Here is a 12,979-nt window from a genome sequence, read left to right as displayed (position 1 = left end):
GGTTGCCCCTCTCTGGGGTGGATGTTGTACAGCCCCAGCACACTGGGCCTCCCCATGGATGTCCGACCACCTCCTTCCAAGGCTCTCCTTGGTCGCATCTGCAAATGACATGTTACGGTTATGACGAAGTTCTTGACTAACTGGCCGCGTGTAAACCTAATTAGGGTAATAAAAAAATCCCCATCAAAATCTGTCTGTTGAAGCTAGAGGTATCTGTAAAAATTGGAAAGTCAACTATAAAAAGGTGCAGAATTCTGGCCACTTATTATCATGTTATGAATATTTCACCAAAAATGTCATACACATCAAACCAAATATTGTTCCTGGTCAAAAATAAAATGGAAAGGGGCCTAACGAGTGGCACAGCGGTCTAAGGCTAGAGGAGTCACTACAGACCTGGGATCGATCCCGAGCTGTATCACAACCGGCCGTGATCGGGCAGCGCACAATTGGCCCAATGTCGTCCGGGTTAGTGGAGGGTTTGGCCGGGGGGGGGGCTTTAGTTGGCTCATCGAGCTCTAGCGACTCCTTGTGGGGGGCTGGGAGCTTGCAGGCTGACCTCGGTCGTCAGTTGAACGGTGTTTCCTCCAACACATTGGTGCGGCTGGCTTCTGAGTTAAGCAGGCGGGTGTTAAGAAGCGCGGGTTAGGAGGATGCATGACTTGACATGCACCTCCCGAGCCTGTTGGGGAGTTGCAGCGATGAGACAAGATTGAAATTGCGGAGAAAAAGGGGGTAAAATAAATAAAATTATAATAAGCACATTGTGTGCAGAATTCATTCATCTGTGGCTACTTTAAAAAATCTAAAATATATTTTGATTTTTTTTTAAACACTTTTTTGGTTACTACATGTTTCCATATGTGTTATTTCATACTTTTGATGTCTTCATTATTATTCTACAATGTAGAAAATAGTAAAAGGAAAGAAAAACCCTTGAATGAGTATGTGTCTCCAAACTTTTGACTGGTACTGTATATGTATAGGAAGTAGAGGCAAGCTCGTCTTAGGAAAACCCTGGAATGAGTAGGTGTGTCCAAACTTTTGAATGGTACTGTAAGTGTGATGCACTTTGAGAAAAAATACTTTATATTGGAGTTCAAGATGGGCTATGCATATTTATTTCTATACCTTCTCCATAGAATTCAGGCAGTTGATGACAATACACCACATCGAATATTCAATTTTGGAGTTGTCCCTTTTGTTCATACACATACTATATCTTCCCTCTCATTGGCTAGAATGGTCTTACCTTCCATATTTGAGGACATGTATTTCCATTGTTAGATAATCTTTTACCCTCTCTGACGGTCATATGGGTGGTGTTGGTGGGGATACGTCAGGCGGTAAGGGCAGTGCTACGTGCTGTATCGCCACAGGCTGCAAGGGGGGGGTTGACATGAGTCTGGTTCCATCTCCACTCTGTAAAGCAAAGTGGTCTGGTCAATCCTGTGATAAGGTGGAGTGAAACTCCTGTTAAATATTTTTGTGATCAGTAGAATTTAGAATTTGTCTAGTCACATGACTGCAAGATGTGTCATCAAATTGAGGAGTGTGTTTTTCTTTATTTTCTATGTCACTGGATGTTTGCAAGGTCAGAATGGAAGTGCAATTATGTTGTGGCAATGGATGCAAATGCAATGTTCCTCAATTCATGCCATTAAAGAAAGAGTGAGTATAGGTTGTTAGTACATTATTGGTTTAAGCTATTACACCATTGATACCTTTTTTAATCACTTTATAATGTAATAATCCACGAATAATGTAATACACTGCTCAAAAAAATAAAGGGAACACTTAAACAACACAATGTAACTCCAAGTCAATCACACTTCTGTGAAATCAAACTGTCGACTTAGGAAGCAACACTGATTGACAATAAATTTCACATGCTGTTGTGCAAAGGGAATAGACAACAGGTGGAAATTATAGGCAATAAGCAAGACACCCCCAATAAAAGAGTGGTTCAGCAGGTGGTGACCACAGACCACTTCTCAGTTCCTATGCTTCCTGGCTAATGTTTTGGTCACTTTTGAATGTTGGCGGTGCTTTCACTCTAGTGGTAGCATGAGACGGAGTCTACAACCCACACAAGTGGCTCAGGTAGTGCAGCTCATCCAGGATGGCACATCAATGCGAGCTGTGGCAAGAAGGTTTGCTGTGTCTGTCAGCGTAGTGTCCAGAGCATGGAGGTGCTATCAGGAGACAGGCCAGTACATAAGGAGACGTGGAGGAGGCCGTAGGAGGGCAATAACCCAGCAGCAGGACCGCTACCTCCACCTATGTGCAAGGAGGAGCAGTAGGAGCACTGCCAGAGCCCTGCAAAATGACCTCCAGCAGGCCACAAATGTGCATGTGTCTGCTTAAACGGTCAGAAACAGACTCCATGAGGGTGGTATGAGCGCCAGACGTCCACAAGTGGGGGTTGTGCTTACAGCCCAACACCGTGCAGGACGTTTGGCATTTGCCAGAGAACACCAAGATTGGCAAATTCGCCACTGGCGCCCTGTGCTCTTCACAGATGAAATCAGGTTCACACTGAGCACGTGACAGACGTGACAGAGTCTGGAGACGCCGTGTTGAACATTCTGCTGCCTGCAACATCCTCCAGCATGACCGGTTTGGCGGTGGGTCAGTCATGGTGTGGGGTGGCATTTCTTTGGGGGGCCGCACAGCCCTCCATGTGCTCGCCAGAGGTAGCCTGACTGCCATTAGGTACCGAGATGAGATCCTCAGACCCCTTGTGAGACCATATGCTGGTGCGGTTGGCCCTGGGTTCCTCCTAATGCAAGACAATGCTAGACCTCATGTGGCTGGAGTGTGTCAGCAGTTCCTGCAAGAGGAAGGCATTGATGCTATGGACTGGCCCGCCCGTTCCCCAGACCTGAATCCAATTGAGCACATCTGGGACATCATGTCTCGCACCATCCACCAACGCCACATTGCACCACAGACTGTCCAGGACTTGGCGGATGCTTTAGTCCAGGTCTGGGAGGAGATCCCTCAGGCGACCATCCGCCACCTCATCAGGAGCATGCCCAGGCGTTGTAGGGAGGTCATACAGGCACGTGGAGGCCACACACACTACTGAGCCTCATTTTAACTTGTTTTAAGGACATTACATCAAAGTTGGATCAGCCTGTGGTGTGGTTTTCCACTTTAATTTTGAGTGTGACTCCAAATCCAGACCTCCATAGGTTGATAAATTGGATTTCCATTGATTATTTTTGTGATTTTGTTGTCAGCACATTCAACTATGTAAAGAAAAAAGCATTTAATAAGATTATTTCTTTCATTCAGATCTAGGATGTGTTGTTTAAGTGTTCCCTTTATTTTTTTGAGCAGTGTAGTTATTATTTCATTATTTAGAAACGTTATTTTGTTATGCGTTCAGCATATTTTTTATCCTACAGATCTGTCCATGCCTTAAAGCCAAGGTAGGTGATTTAGTTCCACCTGCAGTTATGAAATGTTTGCTCAGGAGTATAATTAATTGTCTGACTCCTCCAGCTGACCTGAATGGACTTCTATGAATCTTCTTTAACCCTTATCAAGTCCCACCCAGTTGACTACTTAAAAATGGTTAACGTCCTGAATGGTGCTACCGATGCTAAAACATGCTTTGGGCCAAGACGGCCCTCTATCCACCTTGATAATCAGCTCAAACACCTGAGTTCCAGAAACTAGAGGGGGCAACAAGCTAGCGGTCATAGGATACAAAATTAACAGTGAATGATAACAGCCAGCCCTCCCATAAAATACCACACTGAAGTTCTCCAGACTTTCAATAATAGAATTAACCAAACAAGATTTGGAAAGATGGCCCTGCAAGACTACAGGAGTCTTCATGAACATGTCAATATGTCATGGAATATGTGCAAAGGGAAATTGAAAGTCAGGAAGTTGATAAGATGGTATAACGTTATGGTGTGTGCTCTTATGGCATTCCATAAGAACATTCCATAGACTTGTAAAATTGTCCATTTGAACTAAATTATGAAATAATTACTCAAGTTGAGGGAGACAGTTACATCATAGGAACCAATACTATTTGACAGACATCATCCTGCAATATTCTGACCCAATCATAATTTTCTGGTTTGTTGCTGTTCTCTCAGATTCCAGAGGGTCCTGCAAGACTCTGTAATAATAACACATAGCACTCAACCAATTAAACGTGTCAAGCATACACGCACGCACGCACGCACACGCACACGCACACACACACACACACACACACACACACACACACACACACACACACACACACACACACACACACACACACACACACACACACACTTTCACCTCTGTAGACCTCATGAATCCCAAAGAGCATACTACACCAACAACCTTTGCTCTGTGACTGATGACACTATGACCATAGCATCTCTACTGGAAAAATGAACAACTCCTTAATGATGTTCGCTTGACTTTAAGTTTCTCACACCAGAGGATAATGGTATAATCTGTATGGAAGGCTCTGGCATAATGAGGTCCAACACTCACAGGAATTATTCCAATTAAAGGTGTTGGAGACAAACACAAATGCTATACTCCAAGGCATAAACATTCAGACTTAACCTGACAATGAACCCCAGTGCACCTTTCTAGTGTAATTTGTGTGCATGCACAAGAGTACAACCTTCATTAGGAAACTCTCAGTCTGGCTCAGCACAACCCTTACCCCGAACAAAAGTTTGCATAGGTCAACAATCCCACCTCTGAATCATGCCTCTGTCATAGCTGGGATCTGAACCTTGGTCTCCTGCATGGAAAATGAACATCTTAGCCATTAGGCCTAGAGGAAATTTCCTCTTGGACCGAAGGTGCCACTGATTTTGAAACCACATTCAGGGATACCTCATCACCATCACGAGAGTGTGAGTCTGACTCAACTCTGCTTAACCTCCCCCCTAAAGAGGTTTACAAAATCAGGTAACTTTACCGGGAATTCCAGGTTTTCCAGCAATCCTGTTTGGATAATTGTGGAAGATCCTGCTTATTCCCTCCTGATTTCGGGAATTTTCCTACCAGGTTTTTTGGAAAACCAGGGAATTTTGTGAAAATTAACAGATTTTTGCAACCCTACCCTTACCTCACTCAAGTCTCAATCATACACGCCTCTCTATAGTTACTTTATTTAATAATAAGTTATTTTCATTTCATGGATCATTGTTTATCAACACAGCTAAACTATGATCCAGGATCATCACTGCTAAATTATTATCCAGGGTCAACACAGATATATTACCATACAGAATCAACACAACTAAATGATGAACCAGGCTCAACACAGCTAAATTACAATCCACTATCAATATAGACACATCTTATATGCTAACTGCTTGTTTCAGAAATGTTGCATTGAATTTAAAATTCAAATCAGGCCTCTTATAAGACCTTCCTAAGATGTGAACTGAAAAGAAGAGGTGTTATGGCACTATACAATAGCAACTTATTTATCTATCACCTTCTCCGAAGGGCCCATTGTTTCTATTATAAATAGTTGGGCAACAAGTAAATGTTCAATAGTTTAATCCATCCAAGTAGCAGCGGCACAAACTTTAGTGGCACAACACGTTCCATCTCCATCCCTTTACTTCTCTGTCACTCAGTCATCTCTCACGTGAATCCCTCCTCACGTGTAGGTGATTATGGGAACAGTAGTCTCCGAAAAAATGACCCAACAAGATCTCTATGGCGACGCCATAATAAAAGTCACAGAATACAAATCATACATTTCTGATTACAAAACATAGGCATCTTATTGCAAAAGAAGAGCTACAGTCGTCCCCCCTACAAAACAAAATGCGCCTGTTTCTATTACCTCAACAGAAGCAGCTAGACTGTGCTGGAGAAATAACTATCTACTTGGCAAAATGTTAACAACATATAAAAACAATATCAGTAACATACACATTACAACAATAATTAAATTGTATGCAAGAACAGCCCAAACTCTAGTGGATTATGTGCTGTGTAGCCTTATTTAGAATGGTGAAGATATAGGAGTGGTTGTACCCACTGTGACTATTAAAACCTACCCTAACCAAAAACCGTGGATAGATGGCAGAATTCGCACAAAACTGAAAGTGCGAACCACCGCATTTAACCATGGCAAGGTGACTGGGAGTATGGCAGAATACAAACAGTGTAGATATTCCCTCCGCAAGGCAATCAAACAGGCAAAACATCAGTACAGAGACAAAGTGGAGTCGCAATTCAATGGTTCAATCACGAGACGTATGTGGCAGGGTCTACATGCAATCACAGTCTACAAAAGGAAAACTAGCCACGTCGCTGACGTCTTGCTTCCAGACAAGCTAAACACCGTCTTCGCCCACTTTGAGGATAACACAATACCACCGATGCGGCCCGCTACCAAGGACTGTGGGATCTCCTTCTCCGTGGCCGACGTGAATAAGACATTTAAGCATGTTAACCCCCGCAAGGCTGCCGGCCCAGACGACATCCCTAGCTGCGTCATCAGAGCATGTGCAGACCAGTTGGCTGGTGTGTTTACAGACATATTTAATCTCTCCCTATTCCAGTCTGCTGTACCAATATGCTTCAAGATGGCCACCATTGTTCCTCTACCCAAAAAAGCAAAGGTAACTGAACTAAATGACTATCGCCCCATAGCACTCATTTCTGCCATCAAGAAGTGCTTTGAGAGACTAGTGTCATGACTCTCCTTGCTGAGGATCAAAGGCCGATATCAGCTTGGTAAATAGCTGACAACAGCCAGACCCTCTTACCCACAGAAGAGGAGAAGGGGGGGGGCGGTTTTGACACCTTAATACTTGGTTGTAAATTAGACAGTAGCTGAATCTCACCCTTTTCACAAAGGCCTGGGTCCAACAGAGATACTAGAAGAAGACCTTCAACACGTGAATAGATGTATTACTTCTTACCCAAAAGAGCGGCAGTTTTGGGCAAGGTATTAGGGTTACTGTGAAAGTAGTTCCCAAAAGTATCCAAGTGTTACTTCTCTTTCTCTCTCGCTTTCTCTCTCTCTCTTGAACTCTCCATCTTGTGTAACAAGTGTCATATTGTGTTAGTCCGCTAGGGATCTGTTGTCATCGTATTAAGTTTCTAACCAATAACCTATACCGTGTGTCTGTATCCTGTGTTATCATTTAGTTTGTTCGTAAATGAATAATCAAAATCAATTTGTGTGGTATGGAACGATCAGTAAGACTCGGGTTTGTGCAGATTCAAAAAGTATGCGATGTTCAGAATGAGACTGATAAGAGGTAATTGATTAATAAGTGACTGTTATCGATATACAGTTGAAGTCGGAAGTTTACATACACTTAGGCTGGAATCATTAAAACTCACTTTCAACCACTCCACACATTTCTTGGTAACAAACAAGTTTTGGCAAGGTGGTTAGGACATCTACTTTGGGCATGACACAAGTCATTTTTCCAACAATTGTTTACAGACAGATTATTTCACTTATAATTTACTGTATCACAATTCCAGTGGGTCAGAAGTTTACATACACTAAGTTGACTGTGCCTTTAAACAGCTTGGAAAATTCCCCAAAATTATGTCATGGCTTTAGAAGCTTCTGATAGGCTAATTGACATAATTTGAGTCAATTGGAGGTGTACCTGTGGATGTATTTCAAGGCCTACCTTCAAACTCAGTGCCTCTTTGCTTGACATCATGGGAAAATGAAAAGAAATCAGCCAAGACCTCAGAAAAAAAATTGTAGACCTCCACAAGTCTGATCCACCCTTGGGAGAGAGAGAGAAAAGCATCCTGTGGTGGACTGCAATAGCATCGAATAGTCCCCGGGATATGCAACTTTTCAGCGAAGTCAGGAACCAATACACGCAGTCAGTCAGGAAAGCTTTTTCAAACAGAAATTTGCAACCTGTAGCTCTAACTACAGAAAGTTTTGGGACACTGTAAAGTCCATGGAGAATAATTGCACCTCCTACAAGCTGTCCACTGCACTGAGGCTAGGTAACACTGTCACCACCGATAAATCCACGATAATTGAGAATTTCAATTAGCATTTATCTACGGCTGGCCATGCTTTCCTCCTGGCTACCCGAACACCGGTCAACAGCTCCACACCCCCCGCAGCTACATGCCCAAGCCTCCCCAGCTTCTCCTTCACCCAAATCCAGATAGCAGAAAGAGCTGCAAAACCTGGACCCGTACAAATCAGCTGGGCTAGACAATCTGGACCCTCTGTTTCTAAAATTGTTGCAACCCCTATTACCAGTCTGTTCAACCTCTCTTTCGTATCATCCGAGATCCCTAAAGATTGGAAAGCTGCCGCGGTCATCCCCCTCTTCAAAGGGGGTGACACTCTAGACCCAAACTGTGACAGACCTATATCCATCCTGCCCTGCCTTTCTAAAGTCTTCCAATGCCAAGTTAATAAACAGATCACTGACCATTTCGAATACCCACCGTAGCTTCTCCACTGTGCAGACCACTTTTCGTGCTGGTCATGGGTGCACCTCAGCAAAGCTCAAGGTACTAAACGATATAATAACCGCCATCGATAAAAGACAGTACTGTGCAGCCGTCTTCATCGACCTGGCCAAGGCTTTTGACTCTGTCAATCATCGTATTCTTATCGGCAGACTCAACAGCCTTGGTCTCTCAAATGACTGCCTCGCCTGGTTCACCAACTACTTCTCAGACAGAGTTCAGTGTGTCAAATCAGAGGGCCTGTTGTTCGGACCTCTGGTAGTCTCTATGGGTGTACCACAGGGATCAATTCTCGGGCCGACTCTTTTCTCTGTATATGTCAACAATGTCGCTCTTGCTGCGGCTGATTCCCTGATCCACCTCTACGCAGACGACACCATTCTGTATACATCTGGCCTTTCTTTTGACACTGTGTTAACTAACCTCCAAACGAGCTTCAATGCCATACAACTCTCCTTCTGTGGCGTCCAACTGCTCTTAAATGCTAGTAAAACCAAATGTATGCTTTTCAACCTTTCACTGCCCATACCCGCCCGCACGGCTAGCATCACTGCTCTGGACGATTCTGACTTAGAGTATGTGGACAACTACAAATACCTAGGTGTCTGGCTAGACTGTAATCTCTCCTTCCAGACTCATATTAACCTCTTGAGCGTCTCATCCCGTTAGCGGGATCATTTTCCAGCGAAAAACTCCTAGCGACATTAGCATAACGAAATTCAATATTTTTTTTTTCAAATATAGGACTGTCTCATATCGTTTTATAGATACACCTCTCTTGAATCGACCCTCGTCGTCCGATTTCAAAAAGGTTTTACAGGAAAAGCACAACATTAGATTATGTTAGAGGAGTACATGGTAAAAGTAGCATCATTTGAATTTTCCGACCAAGCACATGCATCACATATAACCAAAAAACAGCTAAATGCAGCACTAACCTTTTACAAACTTCATCAGATGACACACCTAGGACATCATGTTACACACAGCATGCATTCTTTTGTTCAATAAAGGTCATATTTCTATATAAAAACAGCATTTTACATCGGCACCTGACGTTGACTAACTATTTTCCCATAAAATGCGTCCCGGGAAACAGTGCTACAATTTCATAAATTACTATTCGAAAACAATTTTTTTATTTTATATTGTCAATCTAAGATTTATAGATGAATATCTCTTGAAAACACCCGTCATAACAGATTTTAAATTAACTTTACAGGGTAATCACACTTTGAGATAAAAGGGGATGCGATAATCAGAAAATGAGCTAGAAAACCTAGCTCGGCGCCATCTTGGAACAATCGCAAATCACATCTGATCTTGTATAATATTGTCAATAATCCCTCACCTTTAGTTGTCTTCATCAGAAAGCACTTCCAGGAATCCCAGGTCCACGACAAATGTATTTTCGGTCGAAAAAGTCCATCCTTTATGTTCCATTAGCTTGCTGTTGTTAGCGCGTCTGAAGGCTGTATCCAAATGCTGATCCGTGCGCGGGACTTGGCTTACGAAAAATAACTTTTTTCCCTCCTTTAGGTTCGTTCAAACATGTCAAACATTGTATAACATTAATCTTCAGGGCCTGTTTCAACAAGAGAGCCAATAAGATTCGAGTGGGATGATTTCATTGTGTTTCAAAACGTTTCCAAAGGTGGGGGTAGACACGGCCGCCGACGTCACAATGCTGATGGCCCTCCTACTGTGACCAATTGCCACAGCGTCTCCTTCACTGAGTTTCGACAGTAGAAGCCTCAAAACACTTTGTAAAGACTGGGGACATCTGGTGGAAGCACTAGAAAGTGCTCAATGATCGATTTTTCACGTTGTGAATTACAGGCAAGGCTGTGAAGTCGAGTCCACAATTCAGAATCCCACTTCCTATTTCAATCGGTCTCGGGGTTTTGACTGCCATATGAGTTCTGTTATACTCACAGACACCATTCAAACAGTTTTAGAAACTTTAGGGTGTTTTCTATCCATATAAAATAAGTATATGCATGTCCTAGCTTCTGAGTTTGATTAGTAGGCCGTTGAAAATGGGAACGATTTTTTTCCAAAATGCGCTGTGGCGCCCCCTATGGTAGGATATCCGTAAGTTAAACATCTCCAATCCAAAATTAAATCTAGAACCGGCTTCCTATTTCGCAACAAAGCCTCCTTCACTCACGCCGCCATTGTTTTTATTTACTTTTCTGCTCTTTTACACACCAGTATTTGTACTTGCACATCACCTTCTGCTCAACTATCACTCCAGTGTTAATTTGCTAAATTGTAATTACTTTGCTACTATGGCCTATTTATTGCCTTACCTCCTCACGCCATTTGCACACACTGTACAGTATATAGACTTTCTTTTTTTTCTATTGTGTTATTGACTGTATGCTTGTTTATTCCATGTGTCACTCTGCGTTGTTGTTTGTGTCGCACTGCTTTCCTTTATCTTGGCCAGGTCACAGTTGTAAATGAGAACTTGTTCTAAACTAGCTTACCTGGTTAAATAAATGTGAAAAAAAAGAAAAAAAAATGTGGGGCTTATGTCGTGCCACTACAGGTTTGAATGGCTAGGTAGCAATTGGAAATACTGTTAAGTATACTGTCAAAAACACATTGTTTGGACTGTGTAGAGCAGGGCTCTCCAACCCTGTTCCTGGAGAGCTACATGTTGCAATTTGCAACATCAACTACTTAGTTAAAGTACCTGAACAACTACCCATTAAAAAATATGTAATAATATATATAGCTGTAATTTCTACTGTAGCTTGCAAATCTTCCTGTCACGTCCTGGCCAGTATAAGGGTTAATTGTCATTTTAGTTTGGTCAGGACGTGGCAGAAGGGTATTTGTTTTATGTGGTTCAGGGTGGTGTGTTAGTTAGGAGGGCGTTTGATTTATTATTTCCGGGTTTTGAGTTATGGTCTATGTTGATGTATTTCTATGTGTAGTCTGGTTGATCTATTTCTATGTTGAGTTAATTGGGGTGGACTTCCAACTGAAGGCAGCTGTGTGGTGTTGCCTTTGATTGGAAGTCCTATATTAGTTGGGTGTGTTTGTCTGTTTAATTGTGGGAGATTGTTCCGTGTTTAGCGTGTGTAAACCTAACAGGACTGTCAGTGTATCGTGAGTTCGTTTTTGTTATTTTGTATGTTCGTTTTGGAATTTATTAAAAGTTCAAAATGAACTATCTCAACTCTGCTGCATATTGGTCCTCATTTTCCGATGATGATTTCGCCATATCGTCTGACGACGAAGAAAACCCTGACACTTCCTTTTTTCACAGCTGTCACAAATCCTGTTATGCCGTAGCAACCTTGAGTTAACTGTAAACTTCTATTTGCTTCCATTTCATTTAAATTGTTGTTTTTTGGCAAGTTGTTGTTATTATAATGTGTCTTATTATCTGGATGTGGTACACTTTGTACAACTCGTTTGCCCATGTTTCTTTGAGATCCTATGAATTGTAAAGTTTTGTGATACTCTCAACTCATCCTGTGCTATACACTTTTTTATAACACCTCAAATTCATGTCACTTTACTTAAAGGTAAATTGCAGCAGTTTTATTGCAATATCAAATCATTTCTGGAAAAAAATTAAGTACCTTAATAGCCTAGTGGTTATCGGTCCAACGCTCTAGCCTAGTGGTTAGAGCATGGGGCCAGTAACCGAAAGGTTTTTAGATTGAATCCCCGAGCTGACAAGGTAAAAATCTGTAGTTCTGCCCCTGAACAAGGTAGTTAACCCACTGTTCCTAGGCTGTCATTGTAAATAAGACTTTTTTATTAACTGACTTGCCTAGTTAAATAAAGGATAAATAAATAAAAATAAAACCTTAGTGATTGTTTTCAATTAAAATTGTCAAAAATAAACAAAAATAGCTTCTTGGCAAAGAGAAATTTCTCAAGCAAGAATTTATCTAGGACCATCTAGGAGTGATCAAAGTGGGGAGTGGAAACCTGAAAACGAGCTGTTATTGGCTTCCTTATTGGTCTATTAACTAATTTACCGTCTATCCCACCAAAACAGGCTGAAATTTCAGGTGGTCTTTTCAAACAGTTCTTACACTAAAATTTTGCATTTTCATAATTTTCACAATTTCACAGTACTATTCCAACCTCAATTTTACAGTATTACCTCTGTGTTGTGTGCTTATTCTTCCATTTATATATACCAGGTCATTTTATGAAACATAAATACATAATAGTTATATAACTTTGGTAACATTTACAAATGTGGGACTAATGAGTCCTAAACGGTTAACGAAATGTCTGTAAATACTTAATAAATGGTTTATAACTAAAAGTTATTATAAAGTTTTTCCCATAATTTCTTATTCTTACACTTTACACTCAACTTCTTGCACTACACCATTGAGTTAGACCTAGAGGTTATCTGATATAATTGAGTAACTTTACTACATTTGTAAAAGCGTTGTGTCCCCATTGGGCCACTAAAGGGGTGACATTAAACAATATATGAAATGATTCATGAAGTCCCCAAAATGAACTTTACTTTTAAGGT

Source organism: Salmo trutta, chromosome 15 (genome assembly GCF_901001165.1).
Source record: "Salmo trutta chromosome 15, fSalTru1.1, whole genome shotgun sequence".
NCBI lineage: Eukaryota > Metazoa > Chordata > Actinopteri > Salmoniformes > Salmonidae > Salmo > Salmo trutta.
This window is presented reverse-complemented; position numbering follows the sequence as displayed.